Here is an 18,046-nt window from a genome sequence, read left to right on the forward strand (position 1 = left end):
GATGGGAAAAACAGAGTCAGATCAGGTAAGACCCCGTGTAGGCCATGGGAAAACATCTGAATTTTGTTCTGAGGCCAGTGGAAAGTCTTTGAAGAGTTTTAAGCTGGGGAATAACATGATCCAACTAATGTTTAGATTATTTTTACTGCTGTGTAGAGAATTGGTTGCAAAGGGAAAAAAACTAACTGCAGAGAGACTAGGAGACACTGTAATATCTAGGAACAATATAATAGTGACTTGGACACAGGAGGGAGAGGTGGAAATAGAGAAGTAGGTGGATTTGAAATACATTTAAGATTGAGGCAGGCAGATTGCTTGAGCTAAGGAGTTAGAAACCAGCCTGGGCAACATAGTGAAACCCCATCTCTACAAAAAATATAAAAATTAGCCAGGCATGGTGGCACACGCCTGTACTCCCAGCTACTCAGCAGACGGAGGCAGGAAGATCACTTGAACTCGGGAGATGGAGGTTGCCGTGAGCTGAGATTGCCTAGGTGACAGAGCAAGACTCTGTCTCAGGGTTTAAAAAAAATGGAAGGAAAGAAATGTATTTAAGGACAAAAGCTGTGGGAATTGGTGAAGGCCTGAATGTGGGTGGTCAGGCAGCATGAGGTGTCAAGAACTCTAAGGTTACCAGCCTGCACAACTGAATGGATAGAGCAATTAAATAAGATAGGAAATGCTACAGAAGAGCCAGGTGTGGTGGGGAAAGATTGTTAAGAATGATACTGGACATGAAGAGCTTGGGGTGCTTTGAAACATCCAAGTACAGATGTTGAATAGGTAGATAGTTTTAAAGGTCTATAACTCAGAGGTGTAGGTCCTCTCAGAGAGGCCAATTTGAGACTCACTGGTGCATAGATGGAAACTGAAACCACGTCTGTGGAAGAACATCCCTAGAGTGAGAAATGAAAGATATCAATAAGTAATAGAGAGTAAATGACAAAAGTGACCAAGAAGAAGAAACCAAGCAAGTAGAAAGAAACCTCAGAGCCAAATTGGAGTGAGTTGGGAAAATGGAGGCAGAGAGATTAGACAACATTTTTTTTAGAAGACTGGCTAGAATGGGAATGTGAAGTCACTGAAAAGGAAGTACAGTTAAAGTATAGTATTTCTCTATATTTTTGGTTTGTTCAATGAGAAGGAATTAAACATATTAGATTTTGTAAAAAGATCGAAGACAGAAAGAGATCCAGTTTGAAGACTGAGAAGAAACAGATTGTCAACACTGTAAGTTTTCTGAGAAAGTAGAGGAAGAAAGAAGCCAAGGCAGAAATCAGGATGCTGGTCTTAGATATGAAGAATAGGACCTTTCCTGTAAAAAGAAGAGAATAAGCATGAGATGGGCACAGACAAGACATGCAAATCTGGCAGAAAAAGTGAAAGAAATTCCCATCTGATGACTGTGTTCTCTGTGAAGTGGAAAGGAAGATAATCTGCTGAGTGTGAGGAGGGAGGAATAAGAACCTCCCCAGGAGACAGTTTTTTTCCTGAATCCTGTCCCTCATTAGAAAGGATTACAAATATTATTCTGGTTCTTATCAAGGCCGGAACTAAACACCTGAAGAACTGAAGCTGGTCTATACCTGACAGTCACTCATAGTGATAGGACTTGGGAATAATGGATCTAACCAATGACCAAGACATAAACCATACAAGCCTCCAGTTAGCAGGAGAGTGGCCAGGTATCCAGTGTCACAAGCACATTCATACTCCTAAAACAGTGTTACCATCTGCAGTACGGGGGACAAACTTGTTTCCTTAATGTTAAAAAAGTACTAACTAGAAACATATCCCTTTAAAAACAAACAATAAACAAAAACCACCCATTTAACCCTCTCTGTTCCTACTCAAAGTTGAAGGAATTATGGTTTTTAAAGACATGTAACATGACCACCTTTGTTGGGCACCTATCTCAAGCAAGGGAAAAAAAGCAGTAGCATAGCTACAGCTTCGTATTGAATAGGAAAGTTACCCTTGAGGGAAAATAACTCCATTTCTTGCTCTTTCTCCCCTTCCTCACTCCACCCAGGGACTTGGTACTCATTTCAGTGCCATCTTCCCCCTCACCCAGGGCTGCCACCACTAGTCAGAGCCCAGTGAGTTATCATTTTCCAAAACTCCCTCTATGCCACTGAAAACAAAGCATCATATAGAACTATACACACATACCATACTAACATCAAATTCTTGCTTTTTATATTGTACTATAATAACATAAGATATAACCACTGGGTGCACCGCGTAAAGATTATATAGGGCCTCTCTGTGCTATCTTTGCAACTTTCTGTGAATCTACCTAAAGGTAAACAGTTATTTTAAAAATTAATCTTCTTGGCTGGGCACGGTGGCTCATGCCTGTAATCCCAGCCCTTTGGAAGGCAGAGGCATGTGGATCACTTGAGGTCAGAAGTTCAAGACCAGCCTGGCCAACGTGGCAAAACCTTGTCTCTACTAAAAATACAAAAAGTTAGCCAGGCATGGTGGTGGGTGCCTGTAGTCCCAGTTACTTGGGAGGCTGAGGCAGGTGAATTGCTTGAACCTGGGAGGCGGAGGTTTCAGTGAGCCAAGATTGTGCCACTGTACTCCAGCCTGGGCGACAGAGCGAGACTGTCTCAAAAACAAACAAACAACAAAAAAAAAATCTTTGTATGCCTCATATGACCAAGGTTATAGAGGCTGTGAGGTGACAGCAGCGTAATCCTTAATAGTATATTAATGGATATTAAATAGATCAACCAAGTAACCTACATGCTGGACTCAAATCTTCAATCTAAACACATGGCTGCTGTGGTCAGAATCTGGGACACGGTGGGAACAATCCAATGTGCAAACAAGGTGATCCCTGTGGCATCCACAAGTCATATAAAAGAAGTGGGTATCTTCTCCACCAATGCATACAGCAAGCCCTGTTGACATCTAAATTAAACCTTAAAAGGAGGCCATATTAAAACAGCAGTTGCTGGCCACGCCTGTAATCCCAGCACTTTAGGAGGCCGGGGTGGGCCGATCACCTGAGGTCAAGAGTTCAAGACCAGCCTAGCCAACATGGTGAAACCCTGTTTCCACTAAAAGTACAAAAATTAGCCAGGCCCATGGTGGCACATGCCTGTAATCCCAGCTACTCAGGAGGCTAAGGCAGGAGAATCGCTTGAACCCGGGAGGCAGAAGTTACAGAAAGCTGAGATGGCACCACTGCACTCCAGTCTGGGTGACAGAGCAAGACTCTGTCTCAGAAAAAATAAATAAATAAAACAGCAATTGCTGCACATAATAAATAATTTAATTTTACAGAACTGAAAGTATCAGTAAAATAGCTTCTAGTCTTGACCCTCCCACAACACACTGTGTGAGCCTAACCAGGTCACGTCACTTATCTCAGATTCTCCCTCCATAAAGCGGGGAGATGGATCTAGGTGACCTCTAGGATCCTCTATAGCACTGAGACCCTATGATATGTGCTGATGATGCTACGTATTCAGACCCTCCATTTCACTGATGAACACAACATCCTAAAGTCTGACCCCAAAGTTTTCTAACTGATGCCAAAAACATGTACCTTCAGAGAGGGGTACAGAAGACACATTTGAAAGGAGGGGTCCTGTGGCTTCTGGAAAGAAAGAACAAAACAAAGTACTCCTCATAAAAATCTGTATATGAGGCCTAGAAATTAAAATGCACACTGCCAAAGGACTGGCACTAGCAGATCAAATGGCTCAATAAAGACACAAGAATAATACGGCACCAAAATTATGAGTGCATTTTAGACTGTATAACAAACTAGAATATTCAGTTATTGCCTAAGATCTTTTTTTAATTTTCAAAACAAGAAAGTCCAGGGCATTAATCCAAAAGTCCCGTTTTCCATTAGCTCACAGGTTCATCAAATACAGCAACGATATATATTCTCAAAATGAAAATATACAAAGATATTTCTACTAAGTTGCAAGATCATATAGCAGAATGGGACTAGAAGTCAAAGAACATCACAAAGGATAATAACAACAATCATCTAGAAGAATCTCTATCCACTCATTCTTTCATACCACAAGCACGAATGAGTTCCCATTAACAGGTCAGATATTACATTAGAATAAATATGAAAATTAATCAAATAGAATTCCTGTCTTCAAGGAGCTCACAATTTAAGAAATGAGGCAGACATTTTTTTAAGTATGTGAAGATAACAATAGGTTCTAGAGATGGATGGTGGTAGACGGTTGCACCACAATGTGAATGCCCTTGATAATACTTAACTTTTAAATTGTTAAAATGGTAAATTTTACATGTACATCTTACCACAATTTTTTAAAAGGAAAATAACACTACACTGATTAATAAATGCTATTCTAGGGGTGTTTATCGGGGCCTTTGGAAGAATGGAGGAGAAAGTGCTGAGCTCTGCCAGCTGACGCTCTAAGAAATCAATATTCTAAAACCAACTCCTTCCTCCCTTTCTCACTGAACAAGGAAGTAAGAGCTTGAGATCCTTCCCAAAAAAAGCATTCTTCTTATAAGCAAAGACTAGCAAAAGTATTCTGGAAGCCACAACCACATTTCAGAGAGAATGCCACTCTGTTCTGACCTGTCAAAGTTTTGCTCCTTACTTTCTGTTAAGTTGTCATCACAAGCCAGGCGGGTTAAGCAGATGCTACTGGTAGAGTGCTTTAGGGACAAGAACTGTCCAAACAAAGATGTGCTATTTTGCAAAAGAAAAACAGCTCCAAAGAAACTTAACAGAAGCAGCAAGCTGACCCAGGCAGAGGCTGGGCAACAAGGCCAGAAAAAATAAGGAATATCCTGAAAGGTTATAAAAAGCAGTAAGGTGTTGGTAACCCTCAACTAATCTACAAAAAACAACTAACTCAAAAGAAACTAGATATAACTGTTAGAAGCAAAGAAATAACTCAATGTAGATTGCTTCTGAGTTACATAATAATTTGATACCCCGTTTCATTATACAGGGCTCCAGAAGAATGATTTCAAGCCTTAACCCTGTTGAGTTTTCGGCTTGCTATTTCTTGTTCCCTACCCCAACAATGGCTTAAGATTAAGACAAGGGTTAAGAAATTGTAGTTGGTGACAGATAGAAAAGACTACAAGACTATCAAGTTCAGCGGTTCCCAAGCTGGCTGTGCATCTGAAGCACTAGAGAAGCTGTTGGTAAGGACATACATTGTCCCAAAAATTCTGACTTAGGTGTGTCTCAGGTGCTGGGGAGCTCTACTGAGCTGATTACCTAGAAAGGTAAAGTAAATAGAGAAAGTAGCACTGCTGGGGAATTCAAAGAATAAATCAGATGGCCTGTCCCCAGTTCCATACCTTGTTGACTGCCCAACACTGCCTCTCAATGGAAAAGATGCATTCTAAAGATGCCTAGCTGCGGGCATTTATCAGCACTTCTCGAAATGTGGTTCAAAAAACTAGTAGAATTTCCTGGAGTGCTTATTTAAAATTCAAACTCCTAGGTCCCATGCCAGAATTAGTAAATTGTGATCTGGGAGTGAGACCTGGACTATGCATCTTTAAACAAGCTCCTAGTCCATTGATTCTGTGGCACACTGATGTTTCAGAACCAGCTGCAGCCTCAGGTGGCCATTATGGTAAACTCAAATGCCTGAGCCACTCTAGAAGGAAGAAAAGACCTCCATCTGACACTGAGGAAGAGAGCACAGGGCTGCCGTCATCAAACGACCAGGAATCTCTCAGTGACTCAGGCTCTTCTTTTGGGCTCTCGGAGGAACATGAGCACCAGTGCTTGGGTCACACAGAGACCTGGAACTCTGGGCTGTGGGCTGCACTGCTCTGGCCAGATCCCTACTGGCTCCCAGAAGCCTGGTTCTCAGACACCAACATTAGCCTTTCTTTTAAAGAACACCTAAAGTCACCTTCTAGTAACCTGGAATATAATTTTTAAATCACAGATGCAAAAACATTTGCAACCAAATGTGGTATATTCACACAATGGAATATTATTCAGCCTTTAAAAGAGAGGAAATTCTGACACATGCTACAACATGGATGAGCCATAATAACATTATGCTAAGAGAAAAAAGCCAGTCTCAAAAAGGGATTCTGTATGATTCTGCTGATACAAGACTAACCAACACCACAGAGACAGAAAGTACAGTGGCTGCCAGGGGCTGGGGGGTGTGAGGGAATGGGGAGTTATTGTTTAACAGGTATAGATTTTCAGTTTTGCAAGATGAAAAGAGTTCTGGAGATGGATGGTGGTAATGAATGTACAACAATATGAATCTACTTAATATCATTGAACTATACACTTAAAAATGGTTACGATGGTAAATTTTATGTTACGTGTATTTTATTACAGGAAAAAAAAAAAAAAAAAAGGAGGGAAAAACCATTTGCAGGCTAGGTACAGTGGCTCATGCCTGTAATCCCAGTACTTTGGAAGGCCGAGGCGAGTGAATCACCTGAGGTCAGGAGTTTGAGCCCAGCCTGACCAACATGGTGAAACCCCGTCTCTACTAAAAATACAAAAAAAAAAAAAAAGAATTAGGGAAAGGATTCCCTATTTAATAAATGGTGCTGGGAAAATTGGCTAGCTATAAGTAGAAAGCTGAAACTGGATTCTTTCCTTACTCCTTATATGAAAATTAATTCAAGACGGATTAGAGACTTAAATGTTATATCAAAAACCATAAAAATCCTAGAAGAAAACCTAGGTAATACTATTCAGGACACAGGCATGGGCAAGGACTTCATGTCTAAAACACCAAAAGCAATGGCAACAAAAGCCAAAATTGACAAATGGGATCTAATTAAACTAAAGAGCTTCTGCACAGCAAAAGAAACTACCAACAGAGTGAACAGGCAACCCACAGAATGGGAGAAAATTTTTGCAATCTACTCATCTGACAAAGGGCTAATATCCAGAACCTACAAAGAACTCAAACAAATTTACAAGAAAAAAATAAACAATCCCATCAAAAAGTGGGCAAAGGATATGAACAGACACTTCTCAAAAGAAGACATTCATACAGCCAACAGACACATGAAAAAATGCTCATCATCACTCGCCATCAGAGAAATGCAAATCAAAGCCACAATGAGATACCATCTCACACCAGTTAGAATGGCAATCATTAAAAAATCAGGAAACAACAGGTGCTGGAGAGGATGTGGAGAAATAGGAACACTTTTACACTGTTGGTGGGACTGTAAACTAGTTCAACCATTGTGGAAAACAGTGTGGCGATTCCTCAAGGATCTAGAACTAGAAATACCATTTGACCCAGCCATCCCATTACTGGGTATATACCCAAAGGATTCTGAATCATGCTGCTGTAATGACACATGCACACATATGTTTATTGCAGCACTATCCACAATAGCAAAGACTTGGAATCAGCCCAAATGTCCACCAGTGACAGACTGGATTAAGAAAATGTGGCACATATACACCATGGAATACTATGCAGCCATAAAAAAGGATGCATTTGTGTCCTTTGTAGGGACATGGATGCAGCTGGAAACCATCATTCTGAGCAAACTATCACAAGAACAGAAAACCAAACACCGCATGTTCTCTCTCATAGGTAGGAATTGAACAATGAGATCACTTGGACACAGGAAGGGGAACATCACATACCGGGGCCTATTGTGGGGAGGGGGTGGGGGGAGGGATAGCATTAGGAGATATACCTAATGTAAATGACGAGTTAATGGGTGCAGCACACCAGCATGACACATGTATATATATGTAACCTGCACGTTGTGCACATGTACCCTAGAACTTAAAGTATACTAATAATTTAAAAAAATATACAAAAATTAGCTGAACATGGTGGCGCACACCTGTAATCTCAGCTACTCAGGAGGCTGAGGCAGGAATTTCGCTTGAACCCGGGAGGTGGAGGTTGCAATGAGCTGAGACTGCACACTGCACTCCAGACTGGTCAACAGAGTGAGACTCTTTCTCAAAAAAAAAAAAAAAAAAAAAAAAAAAAAAAAAAAAAACCATTTGCAATTATTTGAGAAAGCTGTCAACACCAATCAAGAGGTAACATACCTAAAGATAAGGTAAGGTTCCTAGAGAAGTATATTGCAAAAAAATGAAATACAAGGAATGTCTAACTTTTAAAACACATTATCTTCTTAAGGTTTATTTTCAAGTCAATTATCAAATCAGAATATACTCCCACACTCAACTTATAATGTACCTGAAGTATAACAGCCCTATAAAACACACTTCTATGAAAAGATGTTATAGCTAAAATATACCTCTGCCCTCTGAGGGGAGGGCTTGGTGCTCTAGACAAAGAAATGATGAAGAGCTGGGCAATCAAAGTATGGCAGAGGTAGAAAACTTGGTCATATTCTCAAGAGAAGAAGTACAATCCCCAAAGTAGCAAAGAACTATTCACACTAGAATATGTATGTCAATTGAGCATACATATAAGTAGAACAAAAAAAGCCAGGGTTCTTACTAAACTTTACTAATTTTAAGAGGTCTTAAAAATTATAATCATCAAGAGTTTCTTTGCAATTAATTAAACTAGCATTGTAAAAAAAAAAAAAAAAAAAGTCTATGTATATATTGAGAATTTATTACGTCCCACCATCATATGCTGAGCAATGAAAGAGATAAAATATAAGATGGAAAAGCAAGGTGGCAGTGTAGAGAGGGCCTTGGACTTAGTGTCAAAAGGCCTGGGTTCTAATCCTAGTTTGGGAAGTTGTGGGACATCGGCAAATCACTTAACTAATCCCCCAAAACATCTGTTTCCTTTCTTGGCCAGGCACAGTGGCTCATGCCTGTAATCCCAGCACTTTGGGAGGCCGAGTAGGGTGGATCACTTGAGGTCTGGAGTTTGAGACCACCCTGGCCAACATGATGAAACCGTCTCTACTAAAAATACAAAAATTAGCTGGGTGTGGTGGTGCACGCCTGTAATCCCAGCTACTCAGGAGGCTGAGGCAGAAGAATCACTTGAACCTGGGAGGTGGAGGTTGCAGTGAGCCGAGATCACACCATGGCCTGGGCAGAAGAGTGATACTCTGTCTCAAAAAAATAGAAAAGAAAAAGAAGAAAACTAGAAATCCTACTAGACCAAAATGATTATTCACCATTACTATCATAAAAAATTTTGAAGGTGAAAAGCAATAGAATACTTGAAGGGCAAACAATTTAGACTAATCTAGAAAGGTTAACACGGTATCATAAAGGACTTATTCACTCTTATTCCACAAACAAACATATTATTAATACAAGTGGAGAAATGCCAAGGAGCCCTCAAGTATGTTTTACTTAAAGTATCCTTTTCCTGACCTAGGACAAAGGGTAACAGAAGAACAGCACTTTCTAACCACCTGTATAGTCATTACAAATCAAAGCTCTGATAACTCCGGTAATTCTTAAAGAAATTGTCCATCAGTGGGAGCACTCATATCATTCCATATTTTTTCTACAGACAAAATTGAATTTCAAAACACTCTCCCAAAGGCTGTGTATGATGGCTCACACCTGTAATCCCAGCATTTTGTGAGGCCAAGGCAGAAGGATTGCTTGAGTCCAGGAGCTCAAGATCAGCCTGGGCAACATAACAAGACCTTGTCTCTATGAAAAAGACTTTTTTTTTAATTAGCCAGGCGTAGTGGTGCATACCTGCAGTCCCTGCTACTCAGGAGGCTAAGGCAGGAGGATCACTTGAGCCCAAGAATTCAAGGCTGCAGTAAGCTATGACTGTGCCATTTTACTCTAGCCTGGGTGATAGAGGGCAACCCTGTCTCTTAAAAATTAAAAAATTAAAAAACACTTTCTTGAAAATAAGTATTTTCCTCTCCCTGAGTTTTATACTGAGAATGGTGACTGCCTCCGAAAAATAAAAATATAGTCTCTAATGGTGGGCTATTTAAATAATAAATACATTTCCTCCACGTTATAATTCACTACTAAAAGAAAAGGGGTTTAATAATAAGCAATATACAGTCCTTTAAGGCTGCGCACTAGTCAAAGAAAAACAAAAGCCAGAGACCAAGGCCTCAGTTGCTTCTCATAACATTTCCTTGGTTATACTGACCCCTGGTGGTCCTAAAAGGGCTCTTTTTTTAAGGGGCTTATTTTTTCTTAGTTGAATGACTCAAATTAACATACCTCTAATGATCAGTACCTGACCAATATACTGTCTTCAAAAAGATAAAGATGCTTTATAGAATATAGAAAAGGGAAAATTATATTTGGTTCAAGACAAATTATTGTAACATAGTTTTCACACATTCATTTTAAGCAAATACTGCTTTCTACTTACATGCAAAAGCACTGAACTTGGTCCCAGGAATAGAAAGGTGAGCAAGACCAGAAGGCCACCAGCTTTACAAAGGCTACTGTCTATCATGGACCACTAATTAAAAGTGACATGAATGAACTAAGGGAAGCACACAGCGCTATGGGAATGTCTGGAACAGTCAGGCCACTTTAGAGAATGCCTGCAGGTTAAAAGCAAGTAGCAAGAATAAGGAAGAAAAAACATTCCCAGCAGAGAGAACAGCATGATGAAAGGCTCTAGAATGAGACAGATGGGTGAATTTAAGAAACATAAGGGACATAAGATGCCTAAAGCATACAGTTCAAAAGGAAGGGCGGCACTGTACAAGGCTGAAAAGGTGGGCAAGGGCCAGATCTTGCAAATGCTTTTCATTTTTTAAGCACTTAAATTTCCTTAAGAACATTTCTTTCTATAAAAGCAATATGACAAGCCAAGACCACAAACCACAACATGATAAATCCTACAAATCTTTCAAAGTATAATCTCACATCTTTTGCAAAGTCTTCCTCTATTTTTCTATCCCCCTCTCATCGGGTACTTATTCTGTCCACCATTCAATGAACAAATTAATTCCTCTGCACCTGTTATCCAGCTAAAACTGCTCTTGCTGGTCATTGTGCAGAGGTGGCATCTGAATGGACCAACAATGGACACCTTGACCCAAGGGCAGCCCACCCACAGGCTGCCAGCCACCTGTGCAGACGCTCCGTTAAAGACTGGGCGGAGGAGGGTCCAAGATGGCCGAATAGGAACAGCTCCAGTCTACAGCTCCCAGTGTGAGCGATGCAGAAGATGGGTGATTTCTGCATTTCCAACTGAGGTACCGGGTTCATCTCACCGGGGGTTTGTCCAACAGTGAGTGCAGCCCACGGAGCAGGGCGGGACATTGCCTACCCGGGAAGTGCAAGGGGTCGAGGAATTCCATTTCCTAGCAAAGGGAAGCCGTGACAGATGGTAACTGGAGAATTGGGACACTCCCACCCTAACACTGCACTTTTCCAACGGTCTTAGCAAATGGCACACCAGGAGATTATATCCTGTGCCTGCCTCTGAGGGTCCCACGCCAACGGAGCCTCACTCAATGCTAGCACAGCAGTCTGAGATCAAACTGGAACATTGCAGTGAGGCTGGGGGAGGGGAGTCCGCCATTGCTGAGGCTTGAGTAGGTAAACAAAGCGGCTGGGAAGCTCAAACTGGGTGGAGCCCACCACAGCTCAAGGAGGCCTGCCTGCCTCTGTAGACTCCACCTCTGGGGGCAGGGCATAGCTGAACAAAAGGCAGCAGAAACATCTGCAGCTTTGAAGAGAGTAGTGGTTCTCCCAGAGCACAGTTTGAGACCTGAGAATGAACAGACTGCCTCCTCAAGTGGATCCCTGACCCCAGGTAGCCTAACTAGGAGACACCTCCCAATAGGGGCCAACTAATGCCTCATACAGCCAGGTGCCCCTCTGAGACAAAGCTTCCAGAGGAACGATAAGGCAGCAACATTTTCCATTCTGCAATATTTGCTGTTCTGCAGCCTCCGCTAGTGATACCCAGGCAAACAGAGTCTGGAGTGGAACTCCAGCAGACTCCAACAGACCTGCAGCTAAGGGTCCTGACTGTTAGAAGGAAAACTAACAAACAGAAAGGACATCAACACCAAAACTTCATCTCTATGTCACCATCATCAAAGACCAAAGGTAGAAAAAACCACAAAGATGGGGAGAAATCAGAGCAGAAAAGCTGAAAATTCAAAAAATCAGAGGGCCTCTTCTCCTCCAAAGGAATGCAGCTCCTCGCCAGCAACGGAACAAAGCTAGGCGGAGAATGACTTTGATGAGTTGAGAGAGGTAGGCTTCAGACGATCGGTAATAACAAACATCTCTGAGCTAAAGGAGGATATTCGAACCCATCGAAAGAAGCTAAAAACCTTGAAAAAAGACTAGATGAATGGCTAACTAGAATAAACAGTGTAGAAAAGTCCTTAAATGACCTGATGGAGCTGAAAACCATGGCATGAGAACTACGTGATGCATGCACATGCTTCAGTAGCTGATTTGATCAAGTGGAAGAAAAGGTATCAGTGATTGAAGATCAAATGAATGAAATGAAGTGAGAAGAGAAGTGTAGAGAAAAAAGAGTAAAAAGAAATGAACAAAGCCTCCAAGAAATATGGGACTATGTGAAAAGACCAAATCTACATCTCCTTGGTATACCTGAAAGCGACAGGGAGAAAGGAACAAAGTTAGAAAACACTCTGCAAGATATTATCCAGGAGAACTTCACCAACCTAGCAAGGCAGGCCAACATTCAAATTCAGGAAATACAGAGAACACCACAAAGATACTCCTCGAGAAGAGCAACTCCAAGACACATAATTGTCAGATTCACCAAAGTTGAAATAAAGGAAAAAATATTAAGGGTAGCCAGAGAGAAAGGTCGGGTTACCCACAAAGGGAAGCCCATCAGACTAACAGTGGATCTCCTGGGAGAAACTCTACAAGCCAGAAGAGAGTGGGGGCCAATATTCAACATTCTTAAAGAAAAGAATTTTCAACCCAGAATTGCATATCCAGCCAAACTAAGCTTCATAACTGAAGGAGAAATAAAATCTTTTACAGAAAACAAATGCAGACAGATTTTGTCACCACCAGGCCTGCCTTCCAAGACCTCCTGAAGGAAGAACTAAATATGGAAAGGAACAACTGATAAAAGCCACTGCAAAAACATGCAAAATTGTAAAGACCATCAATGCTAGGAAGAAACTGCATCAATGAATGAGCAAAATAACCAGCTAGCATCATAATGACATCATAATGATCAAATTCACACATAACAATATTAACCTTAAATGTAAATAGGCTAAAAGCTCCAATTAAAAGACACAGATTGGCAAATTGGATAAAGAGTCAAGACCAATCAGTTTGCTGTATTCAGGAGACCCATCTCACATGCAGAGACACACATAGGCTCAAAAGGGATAGAGGAAGATCTACCAAGCAAATGGAAAACAAAAAATTCAGGGGTTGCAATCCTAGACTCTGAAAAAACAGACTTTAAACCAACAAAGATCAAAAGAGACCAAGAAGGCCATTACATAAAGGTAAAGGGATCAATTCAACAAGAAGAGCTAACTATCCTGAATATACATGCACCCAATACAGGAGCACCCAGATTCATAAAGCAAGTCCTTGGAGACCTACAAAGAGACAGACTCCCACACAATAATAATGGGAGACTTTAACACCCCACTGTCAACATTAGACAGATCAATGAATCAGAAAGCTAACAAAGATAGCCAGGAATTGAACTCAGCTCTTCACCAAGTGGACCTAACAGATATCTACAGAACTCTCCACCCCAAATCAACAGAATATACATTCTTCTCAACACCACATCACACCTATTCCAAGATTGACCACATAGTTGGAAGTAAAGCACTCCTCAGCAAATGTAAAAGAACAGAAATTATAACAGTCTCTCAGACCACAGTGCAATCAAACTGGAACTCAGGATTAAGAAACTCACTCAAAACCGCTCAACTACATGGAAACTGAACAACCTGCTCCCGAATGACTACTGGGTACATAACAAAATAAAGGGAGAAATAAAGATGTTCTTTGAAACCAATGAGAACAAAGATACAACATACCAGAATCTCTGGGACACATTTAAAGCAGTGTATAGAGGGAAATTTATAGCACTAAATGCCCACAAAGAAAGCAGGAAAGATCTAAAATTGACACCCTAACATCACAATTAAAAGAACTAGAGAAGCAAGAGCAAACACATTCAAAAGTTAACAGAAGGCAATAAATAACTAAGATCAGAGAAGAATTGAAGGAAATAGAGACACAAAAAAGCCCTTCAAAAAACTAATGAATCCAGGAGCTGGTTTTTTGAAAAGATCAACAAAATTGGCAGACTGCTAGCAAGACTAATAAAGAAGAAAAGAGAGAAGAATCAAATAGACACAATAAAAAATGATAAAGGGGATATCACCACCAATCCCACAGAAATACAAAGTACCATCAGATAATACTATAAATACCTCTATGCGAATAAACTAGAAAATCGAGAAGAAATAGATAAATTCCTGGACACATCCACCCTCCCAAGACTAAGAAGAAGTTGAATTCCTGAATAGACCAATAACAGGTTCTGAAATTGAGGCAATAATTAATAGCCTACCAACCAAAAAAAGTACAGGACCAGATGCATTCACAGTCGAATTCTACCACAGGTACAAAGAGGAATTGGTGCCATTTCTTCTGAAACTATTCCAATCAATAGAAAAAGAGGGAATTCTCCCTAATTCATTTTATGAGGCCAACATCATTCTGATACCAAAGCCTGGCAGAGACAATAAAAAAAGAGAATTTTAGACCAATATCCCTGATGAACATCGATGCAAAAATCCTCAATAAAATACTGGCATACCAAATCCAGCAACAATCAAAAAGCTTATCCACCATGATCAAGTGGGCTTCATCCCTCAGATGCAAGGCTGGTTCAACATATGCACATCAATAAATGTAATCCAGCATATAAACAGAATCAAAGACAAAAGCCACATGATTATCTCAATAGACGCAGAAAAGGCCTTTGACAAAATTCAACAGCCCTTCATGCTAAAAACTCTCAATAAATTTGGTATTGATGGGACATATCTCAAAATATTAAGAGCTATTTATGACAAACCCACAGCCAATATCATACTGAATGGGCAAAAACTGGAAGCATTCCCTTTAAAAACTGGCACAAGACAGGGATGCCCTCTCTCACCACTCCTATTCAACATAGTGTTGGAAGTTCTGGCCAAGGCAATCAGGCAAAAGAAAGAAATAAAGGGAATTCAATTAGGAAAACAGGAAGTCAAATTGCCCCTGTTTGTAGATGACATGATTGTATATTAAGAAAACTCCATCGCTCAGCCCAAAATCTCCTTAAGCTGATAAGCAACTTCAGCAAAATCTCAGGATACAAAATTGATGTGCAAAAATCACAAGCATTCTTATACACCAATAACAGACAGACAGAGAGCCCAATCATGAGTGAACTCCCATTCACAATAGCTTCAAAGAGAATAAAATATCTAGGAACCCAACTTACAAGGGATGTGAAGGACCTCTTCAAGGAGAACTACAAACCACTGCTCAGTGAAATAAAAGAGGACACAAACAAATGGAAGAACATACCATGCTCATGGATAGGAAGAATCAATATCGTGAAAATGGCCATACTGCCCAAGGTAATTTATAGATTAAATGCCATCCCCATTAAGCTACCATTGACTTTCTTCACAGAATTGGAAAAAACTACTTTAAAGTTCATATGGAACCAAAAAAGAGCTCACATTGCCAAGACAATCCTAAGTCAAAAGAACAAAGCTGGAGGCATCACAGTACCTGACTTCAAACTATACTACAAGGCTACAGTAACCAAAACAGCATGGTACTGGTACCAAAACAGAGATATAGACCAATGGAACAGAACAGAGCCCTCAGAAATAATACCACACATCTACAACCATCTGATCTTTGACAAACGTGACAAAAACAAGAAATGGGGGAAGGATTCCCTATTTAATACATGGTGCTGGGAAAACTGACTAGCCATGCATAGAAAGCTGAAACTGGATCCCTTCCTTAACACCTTACACAAAAATTAATTCAAGATGGATTAACGACTTAAATGTTAGACCCAAAACCATAAAAACCCTAGAAGAAAACCTAGGCAATACCATTCAGGACATAGGCATGGGCAAGGAGTTCATGACTAAAACACTAAAAGCAATGGCAACAAAAGCCAGAATTGACAGATGGGATCTAATTAAACTAAAGAGCTTCTGCACAGCAAAAGAAACTACCAACAGAGTGAACAGGCAACCCACAGAATGGGAGAAAATTTTTACAATCTACTCATCTGACAAAGGGCTAATATCCAGAATCTACAAAGAACTTAAACAGATTTACAAGAAAAAAATCAAACAACCCCATCAAGAAGTGGGCAAAGGATATGAACAGACACTTCTCAAAAGAAGACATTTATGCAGCCAACAGGCACATGAAAAAGTGCTCATCATCACTGGTCATCAGAGAAATGCAAATCAAAACCACAATGAGATACCACCTCACACCAGTTTGAATAGCGATCATTAAAAAGTCAGGAAACAACAGGTGTTGGAGAGGATGTGGAGAAATAGGAACATTTTTACACTGTTAGTGGGACTGTAAACTAGTTCAACCATTGTGGAAGATGGTATGGCGATTCCTCAAGGATCTACAACTAGAAATACCATTTGACCCAGCAATCCCATTACTGGGCATATACTCAAAAGATTGTAAATCATGCTGCTATAAAGACACATGCACACATATGTTTATTGCAGCACTATTCACAATAGCAAAGACTTGGAACCAACCCAAATGTCAACCAATGATAGACTGGATTAAGAAAATGTGGTGCATATACACCATGGAATACTATGCAGCCATAAAAAAGGATGGGTTCATGTCCTTTGTAGGGACATGCATGAAGCTGGAAACCATCATTCTGAGCAAACTATTGCAAGAACAGCAAACCAAACACCACATGTTCTCACTCATAGGTGGGAATTAAACAATGAGAACACTTGGACAGAGGATGGGGAACATCACACACCGGGGCCTGTCGTGGGGTGGGGGGAGGGGGGAGGGATAGCATTAGGAGATATGCCTAATGTAAATGACGAGTTGATGGGTGCAGCACACCAACATGGCACATGTATACATATGTAACAAACCTGCACGTTATGCACATGTACCCTAGAACTTAAAGTATAATAATAAAAATAAATGAATAAATAAATAAAATAAAGACTCTGGGCATGATGGTTATTTAGCTAAGCCAATGGAATGAGAACTGAAGAACACCTCAAAGGTTGGCAGAAGAGTGAAAGGAGAACAGAGCAGACCATGGGAGACAGAAAAAGCAGCTGGCCCCAAAACATCAGTGCTTGTGCTAACGATAAACCCTCTTTATCACCAAGCTCGTCTGAGCACCTTACAATTCCTCTGCTACTGCACTGCCTTGTGTTTGTCTGTCCCCCTTATGTCATTTAATTTTTATCATATTGTTCATGTCACCACGACAATGACCTTTGAAAATGGAGGTCATGTGTTTACCTTCTTTGTATTCATCACAGCCATATAAGTCTTTAACACATACTGGGTTAGTGGGTGGGTGGGTGGGTGGATGGAAGGATGGATGGATGGAAGGAAGGATCGATGGATGGATGGATGGATGGATGGATGGATGGATGGATGGATGGATAGACAGATGGACAAAAAAGGTGATTCTGAAGAATTTAAGTGGGAACTGAAAATAATATTCAAACTACTTTAAATTCACAGTGTGCTTCCTAATCTACATCGCCATCATTCTCCACATGCTCCAGTAACATCAACTTCTCCCAAATCCCCGGACACATAAGGTTCTCTTCCATTTCCCTACTCCTACACCAATTTTTCCCTATCTTCTAAGTTTCACAAATGCCTTTCTCTTTCCACTTTCTCTACAAGCTCAAATATAAAGAATCCCACTGCCCCTAGAACTCATCACACCCTGCTCTAGGCTTCCATTTATAACAGTGGTTATTATTACACTGTTATAAATAAGAAAATAAGCAAAGACCACACTGCAAATTGTCCATGACTTTAATGGCCATGCATTACATTGTTCTCTAAACGTATGAACCCCTTTCATAATATGGCCTCCAGTGTTCTTTAAAA

At 40.5% G+C, this 18,046-nt stretch overlaps 1 protein-coding gene across 3 annotated transcripts in view; it reads right to left on the reverse strand.

The window, feature by feature from the left end:
• CD109 (CD109 molecule) overlaps positions 1 to 18,046 on the reverse strand; it is a 140,673-nt gene that overhangs the window by 83,945 nt on the left and 38,682 nt on the right. The gene's annotated exons all lie outside the window — the stretch shown is intronic.

The sequence above is a fragment of the Macaca mulatta genome, chromosome 4, assembly GCF_049350105.2.
Source record: "Macaca mulatta isolate MMU2019108-1 chromosome 4, T2T-MMU8v2.0, whole genome shotgun sequence".
NCBI classification, from domain to species: domain Eukaryota; kingdom Metazoa; phylum Chordata; class Mammalia; order Primates; family Cercopithecidae; genus Macaca; species Macaca mulatta.